This window comes from Oncorhynchus nerka, linkage group LG8, assembly GCF_034236695.1.
Source record: "Oncorhynchus nerka isolate Pitt River linkage group LG8, Oner_Uvic_2.0, whole genome shotgun sequence".
NCBI lineage: Eukaryota > Metazoa > Chordata > Actinopteri > Salmoniformes > Salmonidae > Oncorhynchus > Oncorhynchus nerka.
Window position 1 is genome coordinate 46,064,097 of NC_088403.1, and position 15,754 is coordinate 46,079,850.

The window sequence follows — 15,754 nt, forward strand, 5'->3', positions numbered from 1 at the left end:
CTAGCTAATGTTGCCCATGAACGGAAGTTGGGCTAGCGAGCAAGCGTCTAAGCCAAGTAGCCTAGGACAACAAAAAATAAATGTGTGTACTGAATGAGAGTCAGAAACCGTTTTAACAAAATGAAAGAGAGGAGGATGGAATTGGTGTTTCTCTACAAGCAGGGTGAGTCAAAAAAATGTTTTTTACTCACACACACAATATTTAGTTTATGTTGATTGGACAATTTTTTTGGGTATCTTTTAGTTGTCACTGTATTAGACTAAGCATATGTAATTTGATTATGTTGAAAATGTTGAAGTTGAAATGGTGCTGGAATAGTGAAGGCAGCTCCTGTTTTCTTTGCTCTCCAGTTTTGTGATGAAACACAGGTGTGGTTGAACTCATTCAGCCACCGTCTTCTTATTAGCTCGGCCTTAGTTCACAGGCCTCGCAACCGCAATATATAGGCCTAACAGTCAGTGGTGTAAAGTAAGTAGTCAGTGTATTTAAGTCAAAATAAGTCAAAATCCTTTAAAGTACTACTGAAGTCGTTTTGGGGGGGTATCTGTACTTTACTATTTACAGTGCATTCGGAAAGTATTCAGACCCCTTGACTTTCTCCACATTTTGTTACGTTACAGCCTTATTCGAAAATGTATTAAATGGTTTTTTCCCCGCTCATCAACCTACCCCATTATGACAAAGAGAAAACAGGGTTTTAGACATTTTTGCAAATGTATTCAAAATAAAAAAACATACCTTATTTACATAATTATTCAGACCCTTTGCTATGAGACTCGAAATTGAGCTCAGGTGCATCCTGTTTCCATTGACTGTTTCCAATTGTCCCAAAACATTTCTGCATCATTGAAGGTGCTCAAGAACACAGTGGCCTCCATCATTCTTAAAGGGAAGGAGTTTTGAACCACCAAGACTCTTCCTAGAGCTGGCCGCCCAGCCAAATTGAGCAATCGGGGGAGAAGGGCATTGGTCAGGGAAGTGACCAAGAACACGATGGTCACTGACAGAGCTCATCCCTACTGCCTCTGATCTGGCAGACTCACTGAACACAAATGCATTGTTTGTAAATGATGTCCGAGTGTTGGGAATGCACCCTTGGTCCATCTGTACATTTTAAAAACAAGAAAATGTGCCATCTGCTTTGCTTAATATAAGGAATTTGAAATTTATACTTTTGATACTTATGTATATTTTAGTAATTACGTTAACTTTAAAAACTTTTTTATTAACTAGGCAAGTCAGTTAAGAGCAAAATTCTTATTTACAATGGAGGCCTTTCACTTTTACAACTTTCTATTTGGTATCTATCTATACCTTTACTCAAGTATGACAATTGGGTACTTTTTCCACCACGGATCAGATTATAGCAAACACACAATTATCACAACACTTAAATTGTAATATGCTGGGGGGGGCTTGGATTGTGATTTTTACCCCCACACACTGCTACTGCTTATAGCTGACTAATACAGTATTCCATTCAAAGCAATGTCATAATGAGATAGATGTAGGGCCCAGGACCGAGTTTGGGAAACCCTGGCCTAGAGCAGATACACTTCAAACACCGACAAGCCTCATTGCGCAAAATAGTATGCCGTATCATCTGGATATGTATGCAACAAAAGTTCAATATTCACCTTCTGTTATTATTTCTGTCAAGCCGTTTACGCTCACAGTTTGACGCATACATTCGATAAATCCAACGTACATCGAACGAAATGCAGCTGCATCTGCAACGTAATGCTGCAAGGCAAACGTAGCGTTTCATTGGAAATTATTGTAATTCTGGTGTACCAAAATCCAAAATGACTGTCGGTGTGTTCGAAGCGTTTAACAAACCACCTACGCTACCAGTGACTATCGTGGGTTCTAAAAAGGCTTTATCTCACTAGAAATAAGTTTAGTCTACTAGTTAACTGAACCTTTTGGTAGATTTACGTAAGTTAATGTACATTTAGTCAACTGCAACAGTAAAAATATATATTGTATTTGTGTACAAAGATTAGTTTATAGTCTGATATTTCTATAATATGCGGCTACGTCCTGAAACGAGTTTGCGCCTGCTGTCTTGACACGTGCTGTCTCTTCGGACTTGGAGTTCGACAGTGCTGAGCAAGTGGCAACCATATAATTACTCATTTAATATAGGATCTCTATGGTAGCAAACTCAGTTTGGAAATAATTATCACCGTATTTTGGTCTCCAAGAACTCACCTTGTAAATTCTGCAATTGAGGTTAAATGCGCACACAGTGCAGTTAGTGTCCTTGTCGGTTGTGTCCAAGTCACTGAGAGACAAAATAATATGGGACCTCAAACAACGAAGAAGGATGAGCAAATAACGCATACACTCCACTGAGCTACGAATCAACTTACTTTTCGCCGGATTTCGACCTGTGCCAACTTCCGCATTTGTCACGTGGTTTGCAATCCAATTCAGGAGATAGTAGTAGCTATGATATACAGTAAATTACAGCGTTTGCCTATGTTGTTTATGTATGTATACGACCATACGTTTAATTCACACAAATAAAGTCTACAGAACTATCAAAGGTGCATCGGTCGATAAAGTCTTTCCAACCACCTACATTAATTGTATTCTTGTCGCCCCTTTGTGGCCGCTTCTTGTAGCTGACGTGAGGATGAGATTCAGCAATTTGGAGGACAGTGGAAATTGATAAAAAAACAACGCGTCTCTAATCTCATCAGGGTTTTATATAGTGATGGGTGGTTCGCGAATATGTAAACACAGCCTGTAGCTGCACTTACCTGACAATCTGTCATTTGTCAAATAAAAATCATCTCGCTCTTTTGTCCGTAATAATCTCATCATGTAGGCTATCTGTGCGCTCTAGCCAACAGCGCTATCTGTGCACCCTTATCTGCGAGTTGTTGGCTAGAGCGCACATGCCAATACCAGAGTGGGCACAATTGCTATATAGCACAACATTTTCAAGGAAACCATTAGTAGAGTTGAAAATATGATGGAAACACATTTCACTTGTATTTTTTATTCGGTACAAATTGTTTTATTTTTAACTATCACTCCTGTGTTCCAATAGCACGTTGTGTTAGCTAATCCAAGTTTATAATTTTAAAAGCCTAATTGATCATTAGAAAACCCTTTTGCAATTATGTTTTGCAATTATGTCGTGCTGATTAAAGAATCAATAAAACTGGCCTTCTTTAGTCTAGTTGAGTATCTGGAGCATCAGCATTTGTGGGTTCGATTACAGACTCAAAATTGTCAGAAACAAATCACTTGCATGCTGAAAGCATGCATGTTGACACGGTAGCCAGGTGTACGGTGTTTCCTCCGACACATTGGTGTGGCTGGCTTCCAGGTTAAGTGGCATTGTGTCAAGAAGCGATGCAGCTTGGTTGTGTTTCGGAGGATGCATGGCTCTCGACCTTTGCCTCTCCCGAGTCCGTACGGGAGTTGCAGCGATGAGACAAGACTGTAACTACCAATTGGATACCATGAAATGGGGGGTAAAAGTAGAACATTTTAAACTTAAAATAAATTGAGATTTGTCAAAGTAGCCACCCTTTGCCTTGATGACATGGCATTCTCTCAACCAGCTTCACCTGGGATGTTTTTCCAACAGTCTTGAAGGAGTTCCCACATATGCTGAGCACTTGTTGGCTGCTTTTCCTTCACTCTGCGGTCCAACTCATCCCAAACCATCTCAATTGGGTTGAGGTCGGGTGATTGTGGAGGCCAGGTCATCTGATTCAGCACTCCATCACTCTCCTTCTTGGTCAAATAGCCCTTACACAGCCTGGAGGTGTGTTGAGTCATTGAACTGTTGAAAATCAAATTATAGTCCCATTTAGCGCAAACCAGATGGGAGGGCGTATCGCTGCAGAATGCTGTGGTAGCCATGCTGGTCAAGTGTGCCTTGAATTCGAAATAAATCACAGACTGTGTCACTAGTAAAGCACCAAACACCATCACATATCCTCCTCAATGCATCATGGTGGGAACCACACATGCAGAGATCATTCGTTTACCTAATCTGCGTCTCACAAAGACACGGCAGTTGGAACCAAAAAATCTCAAATTTGGACACATCAGACCAAAAGACAGATTACCACCAGTCTAATGTCCATTGCTCGTGTTTCTTGGCCCAAGCAAGTCTCTTCTTCTTAGTGGTGTACTTTATTAGTTATTTGTAGCAATTCGAACATGGCCTGATCTATGCAGTCTCATCTGAACAGTTGATATTGAGATGTGTCTGTTACTTGAATTCTGTGAAGCATTTATTTGGGCTGCAATTTCTGAGGCTGGTAACTCTAATGAACTTATCCTCTGCAGCCGAGGTAACTCTGGGTCTTCCTTTCCTGTGGCGTTCCTCATGAGAGCCAGTTTCATCATAGCACTTGATGGCTTTTGCGACTGCACTTGAAGAAACTTTAAAAGTTCTTGAAATTGTCCATATTGACTGACCTTCATGTCTTAAAGAAATTATGGACTGTCGTTTCGCTTTGCTTATTTGAGCTGTTCTTGCCATAATATGGACTTGGTCATTTACCAAATAGGGCTTTCTTCTGTATACCACCCATTCCTTGTCACAACAAAACTGAATGGCACAAATGCATTTAGAAGAAAATAAATTCCACAAATTAACTTTTAACAATGGCACACCTCTTAATTGAAATGCATTCCAGGTGACTACCTCATGAAGCTGGTTGAGATATTGCCAAGAGTGTTCAAAGCTGTCATCAAGGCAAAGGGTGGCTACTTTGAAGAATCCAAATATAAAATATATTTAACACTTTTTTGGTTACAACATGATTCCATATGTGTTATTTCATAGTTTTAGTAGCCTATAGCATAGACTGAATCATTAGGCCATATTGTAATATTTTTTAATTGTTGTAATTGCCCTCTTATAAACTAGCATATAAGGAAAGGTATAAAAAAACGCTATTCGGCATCCTTCGGACCTCCATACCCTACACATAACCTTAGCCAATACCACAACCTTAACCATAACCCATACCCAATCCTAACCTTAGAATTTCAATTTTAAATATGATTTTAAATTTCAACTTCAATAGAATAGCAAGGACCAGAAAAAAAGTGTAGTGGTGGACATTACCCGGTTGTCAGAATCTTTATTGAGTATAGAGGTAGCGATAATTGATCACTCTTGGTACTGTAACGGCGGAAGTATGCGTGTAAACGGTGATGCGTCCACCACGGATCAGAATTTCTGTGATTAACTTGGTAAATAAAACTAAGTCACCGTTGCGTTAATTAATGAAAGCTTAATCTGCTTTTATTTGGACATAGTAATTAGGCTACTTATGAAAAACAACTTTTTCGGGTTTTGGATTAAACCCACCACAATGCGCTTTGGGAGAAGAGCGCCATTCTGGAGTAGGCCCCATATCCACGTAGCCAACCAGGTAAAGAAAGTCGACAAATATGACAAAAGTAAAAAATATTCCACACATTTTGAACAATTAACATAATTCCATTCAGTTTTTAACGTGTTTTGGTCAAATAAAATGTTGTAGTTATTGATGCACAAACAATGTATGAGCTAGGCCTAGGGCCTAACGTTACAGGCTCCCCCCCATTGACTAGTTCAAATGGTAGCCTAAACTGCCAGGAGGTAAGCTTGTAAGCAGTTAGAAAATATGTAAATATAGACTCATTTTGAACTAGAAACAAACAATTCTCTAGCATAATTGCATTAGTGTTTAATGTGCTTTGGTAAAGGAAAATTAAGTTTATGACGCACAAAAATGGCCTCTAGGACCCACATTTTCGCTTGACATGTTATGTCTCAGTAAACACGTGAGTTCGTGAACCACGAGGATGTTCACACAACTTGTAAGTTATTTGAAGTAAGAAATAATATAATTTGGCCTTACAGGTCTTAGATGTAAGTTGGCTTATTATGAAGTTGGCTACATTTCAACGTTTCGCTGTGTTAGCAGTCATTTGAAGCCTGGTCTACGACTACACCTTTTTGTCAGGGAACCTTGTAGGCATATTAACGTTAGCTCAATATTTTATTATAATCTAGTTTGCTGTTGTATCCTGATGATTTCTTGCATTAGTTTTAGCTTCTTAAAATGATACGAATTGAATATTCATTGTGATCTTGTAGAATAAGTAGCCTACAATTATCACAAGTCTGGATAAATATCAGTTTTATTGTTAAAAGCAAATAGACAGGACAAAATTGCAGGTAGGCCTAATGGTAAAATGTAATGCTAGCGTCTAGGGCCTCAATAGTGTTTTACAATGTAATGCTAGGGCACCAGCACTCAAAGATTAGCTTATAAAATTGTAGGTAATGATACTATGTAATACCATTTATGTGTAGTGCATCTTATAGCCTTTCTCAGTTTTGACACAAAGATACCAATTGATATTATATTCTGCTTTCTGCAGCTATGATGACACGTACAGTAAGAATAAGTAACACATTTAACTTAGGCTACATACTTTTAACAGGCATGAATGAGGTTGACTGAGTTTCCTCTTCGTAGCTTGTAGTGTTTCACTGTTTTGCTCTCATCCAGCATTTCCCCTGCAAACAGAAGTCATCAAACCAATCTTTTAGAAGCTGTTTTTTATTATTAAAGAAAGACCATTTCCATTCATATCTTAGTATACAATACTTTTACAGCTAAGTGTTTAACTGCGAATTACCTAGCCTATGTAAGATTCTCATGACCTTGTTCTACGTCGGTCAACAACAAAACAACAATCCATATGAAATAAACAACTGGCCTACTGCTTTAACTCATAAGGATGCGTCATGTGGATAGATATCCTACCGTTGTAAACAAGCTTCATTGTGCTGCATTTCTTTCCTGCCTGTTGACATGCATTTTCCAACAGAACTGCTATTTTCTCCAGAGGGAACACGTCTATGTCCATGGTCTTTCCCGCACACCTCACAAGGACATTGAACTTGTCCACATCCTCAATGTTGTCATTGGCCTTAATAAAAAAAGAGCACACAGATGTTAAATAATCAAGAGAAAAACGGGGGTTATAAAGAAGTCGGAATATATCATTTTAAAAAGGTTTATATTGTGGTGGTAATATAAAAACAATAAACCCTTAACTATTTCCCCTAAATGTTAACCCAACCAGCTGCTTTGATTAGGGGGAAACCCCACACTCATAAACATAATTTCCTTGAGTTGGTCTTTGTTTCAGTCAAATACAGAGTTAAGCCTACTTACACCTAAGGTACTTCGTGATTCCCCCAGGAAATTCCCTGTGTTAGTCTTGTCACCTTGTTGCTCTGGTGACCTGGGTGGACAGAAACCGATGTTCACTTTTCAAAGCAATAGTAAAAGAGATAAGGCTTAAACCAGGGTATTTACACACACACACACGTTATGTAAAACGAATTTCCATTCAGTATCCTACTTTCCCTCACCCCTAACCCTAAACCGAACACTTACCCCAATATTAACCCCTAACATCACCCCTAACCCTAAACCCAACACACCCCTAACCCTACCCCAACATTAACCCCTAACATCACCCCTAACCCTAAACCCAACACTTACCCCAACATTAACCCCTAACATCACCCCTAACCCTAAACCCAACACTTACCCCAACATTAACCCCATCAACATCACCCCTAACCCTAAACCCAACACTTACCCCAACATTAACCCCTAACATCACCCCCCTAACCCTAAACCCAACACTTACCCCAACATTAACCCCTAACATCACCCCTAACCCTAAACCCAACACTTACCCCAACATTAACCCCTAACATCACCCCTAACCCTAAACCCAACACTTACCCCAACATTAACCCCTAACATCACCCCTAACCCTAAACCCAACACTTACCCCAACATTAACCCCTAACATCACCCTAACCCTAACCCTAAACCCAACATTAACCCTAAACCCAACATCAACATCCCTAACCCTAAACCCAACACGTACCCCAACATTAACCCCTAACATCACCCCTAACCCTAAACCCACTTACACATTAACCCTAACATCACCCTAACCCTAAACCCAACCTTACAACCCTATTAACCCCTAACATCACCCCTAACCCTAAACCCAACACTTACCCCAACATTAACCCCTAACATCACCCCTAACCCTAAACCCCCCAACATTAACCCCTAACATCACCCCTAACCCTAAACCCAACATTAACCCCTAACATCACCCCTAACCCTAAACCCAACACTTACCCCAACATTAACCCCATAACATCACCCCTAACCCTAAACCCAACAACAACATTAACCCCAACATTAACCCCTAACATCACCCCCCAACATAACCCTAAACCCAACACTTACCCCAACATTAACCCCCCCTAACATCACCCCCCCTAACCCTAAACCCAACACTTACCCCCCTAACATTAACCCCTAACATCACCCCTAACCCTAAACCCAACACTTTAACCCCAACATTAACCCCTAACATCACCCCTAACCCTAAACCCAACACTTACCCCAACATTAACCCCTAACATCACCCCTAACCCTAAACCCAACACTTACCCCAACATTAACCCCTAACATCACCCCTAACCCTAAACCCAACACCCCAACATTAACCCCTAACATCAACATTAACCCCTAACATCACCCCTAACCCTAAACCCAACACTTACCCCAACATTAACCCCTAACATCACCCCTAACCCTAAACCCAACACTTACCCCAACATTAACCCCTAACATCACCCCTAACCCTAAACCCAACACTTACCCCAACATTAACCCTAACATCACCCCTAACATCAATAACATCAATCCGCAACCCTAATTCTAACCCTTAACATAAACCCCTAAACTTATAATAGCCCTTGTCCTCATTGGGAAATGACTTCAGGGAATTTTAGGTCCCCACAAGGATAGAACCCCCCACACACACACACATCCACACAGAGGTAAACACATTTTAGACGGTCTCCCCTTCCTGTCTGAGCTCTCTAATTGAGGGCCAACATGGCTCTTCCCTAATGGCTGGGAATCCCCTGTGTTATCACCTTGTTGCTCTGGTGACCTGGGTGGGGATAGGGGAAGTTTACTTATAGGGAAAGTGAAAGATAGACAGGAGTGTTTACACTTTGGGGTTTAGGCCAGGTTACCGTAAAGCACTTTGTGATATCTGCTAATGTAAAAAGGGTTTGTAAATGAATTTGATTGACTTAACCAAGGAGAGAGAGATTCTAGGTTCTAGGCTCACCTGTCTGTGTCCTGATAGGTCTCTGTCTGAGTGACAACTGTGATTTCCCCTGAAGACTGGGGCAAAACAGACTAAGTTAGTTCACTCTAATAAGTGAGAAGTAATCATACAGGATTTCCCATTCCCCTTTTATTTCCTGATCATGTATCTCTTTTGAAAAACAACAAATAATGCATTTAAATGTAAGTCTAGCATTTTATGGTTTGGGGAATGCATACGTGCCGCAGCACCTTGAAATGATTAAATTGTGGATGTTTCCTCAGAATTTTGCTAAATAGATTTCAGATTACAGACTAGTTGCCAACAGAAAGGATCTTAGTGAATAAATAACATAGTATGAATAGTCAAATGTAGGTTACTTACCTCTGGGTATAAATAACTGTAGATTCCGCCCATTTTGTAAATGTAAGAATCTGTCTGATATAGCTTATTCTTCTACTTAGTCTTCTTCGAAGTTGAATGGTGGTACGCTGCCTCTACCCATTTATATGGCCAAGTACAGAACTTTCACTTTCTATTGGGAAAGCCTGGTCTCATAGACTGGACGCAACATATTAAATGTAAATCCCGAACAGTAGTATGATATGTGACGTTTTGGTATGGGTACATAAGACCGATGGTTACTTAAGGCAAAAATGAAAGTAGTTTGGTCGGGTATATAACGCGAATGTCTAGCAACCCAAAGGTTGCGAGTTCAAATCTCATCAAGGGCAACTTCAGCTAATTAGCAACATTTCAACTACTTACTATTTTTTTTGCTATTTTGCAACTGCTTAGCATGTTAGCTAACCCTTCCCCTAAACTTAACCCTAACCCATAGCCTAGTTAACGTTAGCCAGCTAGCTAACGTTGGCCACCTAGCTAGAATTCATAAAATATCATACGTTTTGCTAATTCGAAACATATTCTATGTTTTGCAAACTCAAAATATAAAATGAATAGTAATTTGTAACCTGTCATACGAAATGAGTGATAGACACCGACAAATGAATACATACCATACGAAGCATAACATATCATAATAAATGGTGTGACTCGGATTTACGTACAGAATAATACGAAATGCTCTGGGACCAGGTTGATTTGGAGATTCCCCTGATATTCCCTGTGATGTCTAAAGACATATAAATGAAGACGTCTTGAGGCATTTAGAGACCTGTCTTACGACCTGTCTTAGAAAATGAAGACGTCTTTAAGACAGTCCATAGAAATACCAATGTCTTGAGACATCCGACTTAAGACGTTTCTAGACATTTTAGAATGAGTTGTTTTCATGTTTTATTAGTTATAAATACTAATCACTCACTTTATAACACTTATGCACAGCCATAGCACAAATTGTACAAATCAAAGTAATCAAGATGATTTATTGACCAAAATATCAATTTCATATGCTATACAATAACTTTGGGTAAAGGCGGTACAGTGCTCCAAATAAGGCCAAATACCCTGCTATTTTTATGGTACCTTTAATTATGAATAGCTCAACTGATGTGGAAAGCCCTACCATTCATGATGGCTTAATGTTTGACACCAGGTAGGACCCCAGCTTTATTCCAGTCTGAAAATGGGAATAATCAGTTAAGTACTCTGTCTGTCTGTTCTCATGGGAAGAAATTAACATTGCATGTGTCATGTGCCTTTTTTTGCAATGCAGTGTATTTGTATTTGCTGGGTGACAGCTGGCCTTGATTGAGTTGAGTTTCTGACATGTCTTCCATCCTTGTATCCTGATTAAAGAGAAATAGGCCCTGTTCATTACACAAAAACGATCAAAGCACGTGAAAAAAAGCAGATACAAACCTCCAGTCATAACATAACTCACCAGCCTATCATGCATAGAGGTCAGCACTCAGATAAGTCCAGTCTACTCACACTGCAACACGTGAGGTTGGCATACCTGACCAATAAAATAAAACAAACATTTATAAAACGCACCAGCCATTTATCTTTACTTTATTTTAGGGATATATTTGATGTAACATTTAGGTGCCGTCTTCTACACTAACTTTTTCCGCCGATGGCACTTGGTGCTAACCAACTTTTTCAGTTGGTGACACCAGCACATGATTTGGTTCAACAATTTTATTTATACAGAAATGTATAATGACCTGGCCTGTGTCCCATAAATTGCCTGTATTCCATACAGAACCATGCTAATAATGACAAGCCATCTTTTAAATTAGCATGCCCTTGTGTTCTTACATTGATTTGGAAAGCAAAGAAAATAGACTGAAAGTAAAGTGCAAAGTGTATTTATTGCAGATTTCAAAGTGCCATGTGTTATTTTCTGCTAAATCCTCTAGAGGGCAGAATATGAAGGAAAAAAAACATACTTGATAACTGCAAAAAAAAGATTCTAAGGGGGGAGAAGCACTGCTATTTCCCCCAGTTTTCAGGTTTTCCCTCTCAAACTCACTTAATTTTTCTTTTTTTGAAAAACAACTAAATGAGATATTCCAAGATGGCGTTTTCTAAACAAACGGCCACTGGATTAATGCAAATAATCATGATTCTGCCAGGTAGGCATAGGCTACTTTGTAGGGATCTTTTAATTGCCTTTCCAAGTACCCAAAAAACGTTAAGGCCATCATTAACATCGGGAACAGCTACACAAAGTGTAGACGTACAGGCCCTACACACACAGCAGGGCTCAATATTCAGGTACATTTTCCAGTGGCACACCGGACCAGTGCCAACTGAAAGCTACTGGCCCGAAGGGAGAAAAAAATACTGTCATGGGTCAAGATCTGACAGGAAAGCGACTACTGCGTGCATCATTTCAATAGCAGGGGATTTTATCTTTCATTTGCGGGCTGAGAAAGTAGCCTATTCAGGGTTCATACAGACATTAGGAAATCAAATTCATGGACTTTCAAGGACTTTTTCAAACACTTAATTGTAATTTTCTAGGACCTACATGTAATATTTAATTGTTGTAATAGCCTATAGAAAAAAAACTCCCCCTATAATGTATGCAACAAAAAGTATGCATTACCACTAACCTTTTTCACAGGTAACCAGAGTGATCATTCTTCTGTGGTCCCTGGAGCATACGCTCCAACTAGTGTGATTTTAATGCTTATTTAGAACGTCCAGTTTCGATTGACGCAACAATCCTGCATTTGAGCTGGTCACTGTTTTTTCACAGAAACATTTTGCACAAACACAGTTATTGTAACGGCTTTCTTGTGGTGAAGGAGTCGGACCAAAATGCAGCGTGATGACGATTCATGATATTTTAATGAAGGAAAAAACTATACATGAAGAAACTACAAAATAATGAAATGTGAAAACCGAAACAGCCCTATCTGGTGCAAACACAAAGACAGGAACAATCACCCATGAAATACTCAAAGAATATGGCTGCCTAAATATGGTTCCCAATCAGAGACAACGATAATCACCTGACTCTGAGAACCGCCTCAGGCAGCCATAGACTATGCTAGACACCCCACAAAACCCCATGACAAAAACGCACCACAATAACCCATGTCACACCCTGGCCTGACCAAATAAATTAAGACAAACATACTATACTTCGACCAGGGCGTGACAGTTATGTCCAGAATGTGACCAGTTTATTTTGGGATGCAATGTTCAGACATTCACAGAAGTAGCTACTACAGCATAACACAATCATCCAAACCGGAAAATGTAGGCTACATTTGTCCTAGTGCTAACTGAGGAAAGATTGATGTAACACAAGCGTTCATATTTGTATAACTCTCAGTTGACAGAAATATACAATATGAATTAGCTAATAGCAATTACTATTTATAATTAATCACATCACGGGTGAGCTCACCATTGATCGAAATAATTGAGTAAAACACTTTCTAGAAATCAAAAGTAATACGTTGATGGGTAGTTTGTGCGTGCCGCCATGTTTTTTTTTTTCATCAACCAAAGATAATAAGAGGAGATGAGTTTGGTCTGTTTATAGTATGCATGTTGAAGGGGGTGTGTCGTCTACGATCATTCACTTCCCTTCATTCACTTCCCGTAAGTTTACCCGAAAGATGAGTGAACCATTCCTCATTATAACATCTTTGGTCTGACAGACGTTTAACATGACACCCAGAATGCATTGTATAATGTCAACAAACATGGTGCCACACATAGCTGCCAAATAACTTAGCATTAGCTCATTACAATCAGTACAATCTTCAAAAAAGTATTTTACACACATCATTAGGTGTCCATTACAATCTATGCAATAATCGGAATGCATTATTTGTCACCAATACTTAAAACCGTGAATAAAACTGTAAATACATTGTGCTCCGTACATACATACATACATACTGTATGTGCCTACAGTAGAAACAACAACACAATATAAAGAATACTTTGATAGGAAAGTACACATGTCCAAAGTTGTTATTTGTAAGGAAAACAAAAAGGAAGGCGATGCGAGCGCTAGCCTGAAAATGTTCCAATTCGTGCAAGACTGCACAAATGTCTGCATATTTGATCTGCACAAACATTGGTGAAGTGCGTGGGCTCTCCTTGAAGAGAAGAGTTTGTCCGGCTCAGTAAAGCCTCAAACATAAATTGTCTGCAATGCTGGAATGGGCTACTTCTATGTGAATTAATGAGGAGGCGGAACACACCTCAATTCAAACTGTTAGAAAATACAAATCAACTCAGATCAAATTTTATTTGTCACATGCGCCGAATACAACAGGAGATGATTGTGGACTACAGGAAAAGGAATTTCCTGGTTACAATTTCACCTTACAGTGAAATGCTTACTTACAAGCCCTTAACCAACAATGCTTTAAGAGGGATTTTTTATAATACACGTGTTAAGTAAAAAAATAAGTAACAAATAATTAAACAGCAGCAGTAAAATAACAACCTATGCTATATAGAGGTTGTACCAGTACAGAGTCAATGTGCGGGGGGCACTGGTTAGTTGAGGTAATATGTACATGTAGGCAGAGTTAAAGTGACTATGCATAGGTTATAAACAGAGAGTAGCAGCAGTATAAAAGAGGGATCGGGGTACCCCTTTGATTAGCTGTTTAGGAGTCTTATGGCTTGGGGGTAGAAGCTGTTAAGAATCATTTTGGACCTCGACTTGGCGCTCCAGTACCGCTTGCCGTGCAGTAGCAGAGAGAACAGTCTATGACTAGGGTGGCTGGAGTCTTTGAACATTTTTAGGGCCTTCCTCTGACACCGCCTGGTATAGCGGCCCTGGATGGCAGGAAGCTTGGCCCCAGTGATGTACTGAACCGTATGCACTACCCTCTGTCGTGCCTTGCGGTCGGAGGCCGAGCAGTTGCCATACCAGGCAGTGATGCAACCAGTCAGGATGCTCTCGATGGTGCAGCTGTTGAACCATTTGAGGGTCTGAAGACAAGTGCCAAGTCTTTTCAGTCTCCTGAGGGGGAATAGGCTTTGTCGTGCCCTCTTCACGACTGTCTTAGTGTGTTTGAACCATGTTAGTTTGTTGATGATGTGGACACCAACAAAGTTGGAAGCTCTCAACCTGTTCCACTACAGCCCCGTCGATGAGAATGCGGGCGTGCTCGGTCCTCCTTTTCCTGTAGTCTACAATCATCTCCTTTGTCTTAAGCACGTTGAGGGCGAGGTTGTTGTCCTGGCACCACACGACCAGGTCTCTGACCTCCTCCCTGTAGGCTGTCTCATCGTTGTCGGTGGTCGGGCCTACCACTGTTGTGTCATCGGCAAACTTGATGGTGTTGGACTCGTGCCTGGCCATGCAATCATGAGTGAACAGGGAGTACAGGAGGGGACTGAGCGCGCACCCCTGAGGGGCCCTCGTGTTGTTAGAACTTGTTAGAAAATAATTTGAAATTGACAAGTTGAAACAGCCTGTTGATAATTAGCAGGTAGCGCGTGTTAACGGTGAATGCATTCTGACATCACGTGCATAAAAAAACTCATGCTGGGGCAGTGATCGTTGGAGATGTTTGGAACTCACGTATATAAAAAGGTTAAAAATAATTTTAAAAATGAATAGGCCTACCCAGTGGCATTATGCATTGCCATTCACATTATTTTTACGGCATTGCCCGATTATATAGACAACATGCTCCTGACAAACACACGAATAAAGTCTGTCCATGTGGTAGCTAGTCAGTCTCGCCATTTGAGATGTTGAAGAGTTATTGAGGGGTTACTGTATCATGTTTTAAAAAGAGAAAGTGATCAAAAACCTGGTTCCCTTTGTAAGGGAACACTTTGATTGAAAGACCAAGTTATAACCAACATTCAATGTTGTCGAGCTCATAATAACCGCACATGGTTTTACCACACCTAGCGTTAGGAAACAAACCAAAGCCCTTACGTCTCTCATAAAAACGTATCACTTACATCGCTCATAAAAACTGATCAGAAATGAAGTGACAGATAATTATATTGGATCAGTATAATTTATAAATTGTCTACCATAACCTCAAAGAGCCCAAAGGAAATGTCAGATTTACAAAGTAGGCTGCATCATGATGACTGAATTGCGCATCGCAAATATTCAACCAAGATTTAGAACTTTTTTAATAGCTTGTT

General features: G+C 39.9%; 1 protein-coding gene and 1 long non-coding RNA gene across 4 annotated transcripts in view; both read right to left on the bottom strand.

Moving 5' to 3' along the window:
- Positions 1–2,544, bottom strand: part of LOC115133420 (adipose-secreted signaling protein-like) — a 28,177-nt gene extending 25,633 nt beyond the window's left edge. For 2 of the 3 annotated variants that reach the window (XM_029666629.1, XM_065021840.1), the window contains exon 1: positions 2,216–2,370. The gene's annotated coding sequence lies outside the window, so the exon portion shown is untranslated. The other variant, XM_029666630.2, reaches the window with a different exon arrangement.
- Positions 2,545–10,617: 8,073 nt separating this feature from the next.
- Positions 10,618–12,554, bottom strand: LOC115133757 (uncharacterized). The gene is made up of 3 exons (XR_003864249.2): positions 12,223–12,554; positions 11,043–11,117; positions 10,618–10,947 (listed from the first exon to the last, which is right to left on the bottom strand). It is a non-coding gene; the product is annotated as an uncharacterized LOC115133757 (long non-coding RNA).
- Between the last annotated feature and the right edge of the window lie 3,200 nt (positions 12,555–15,754).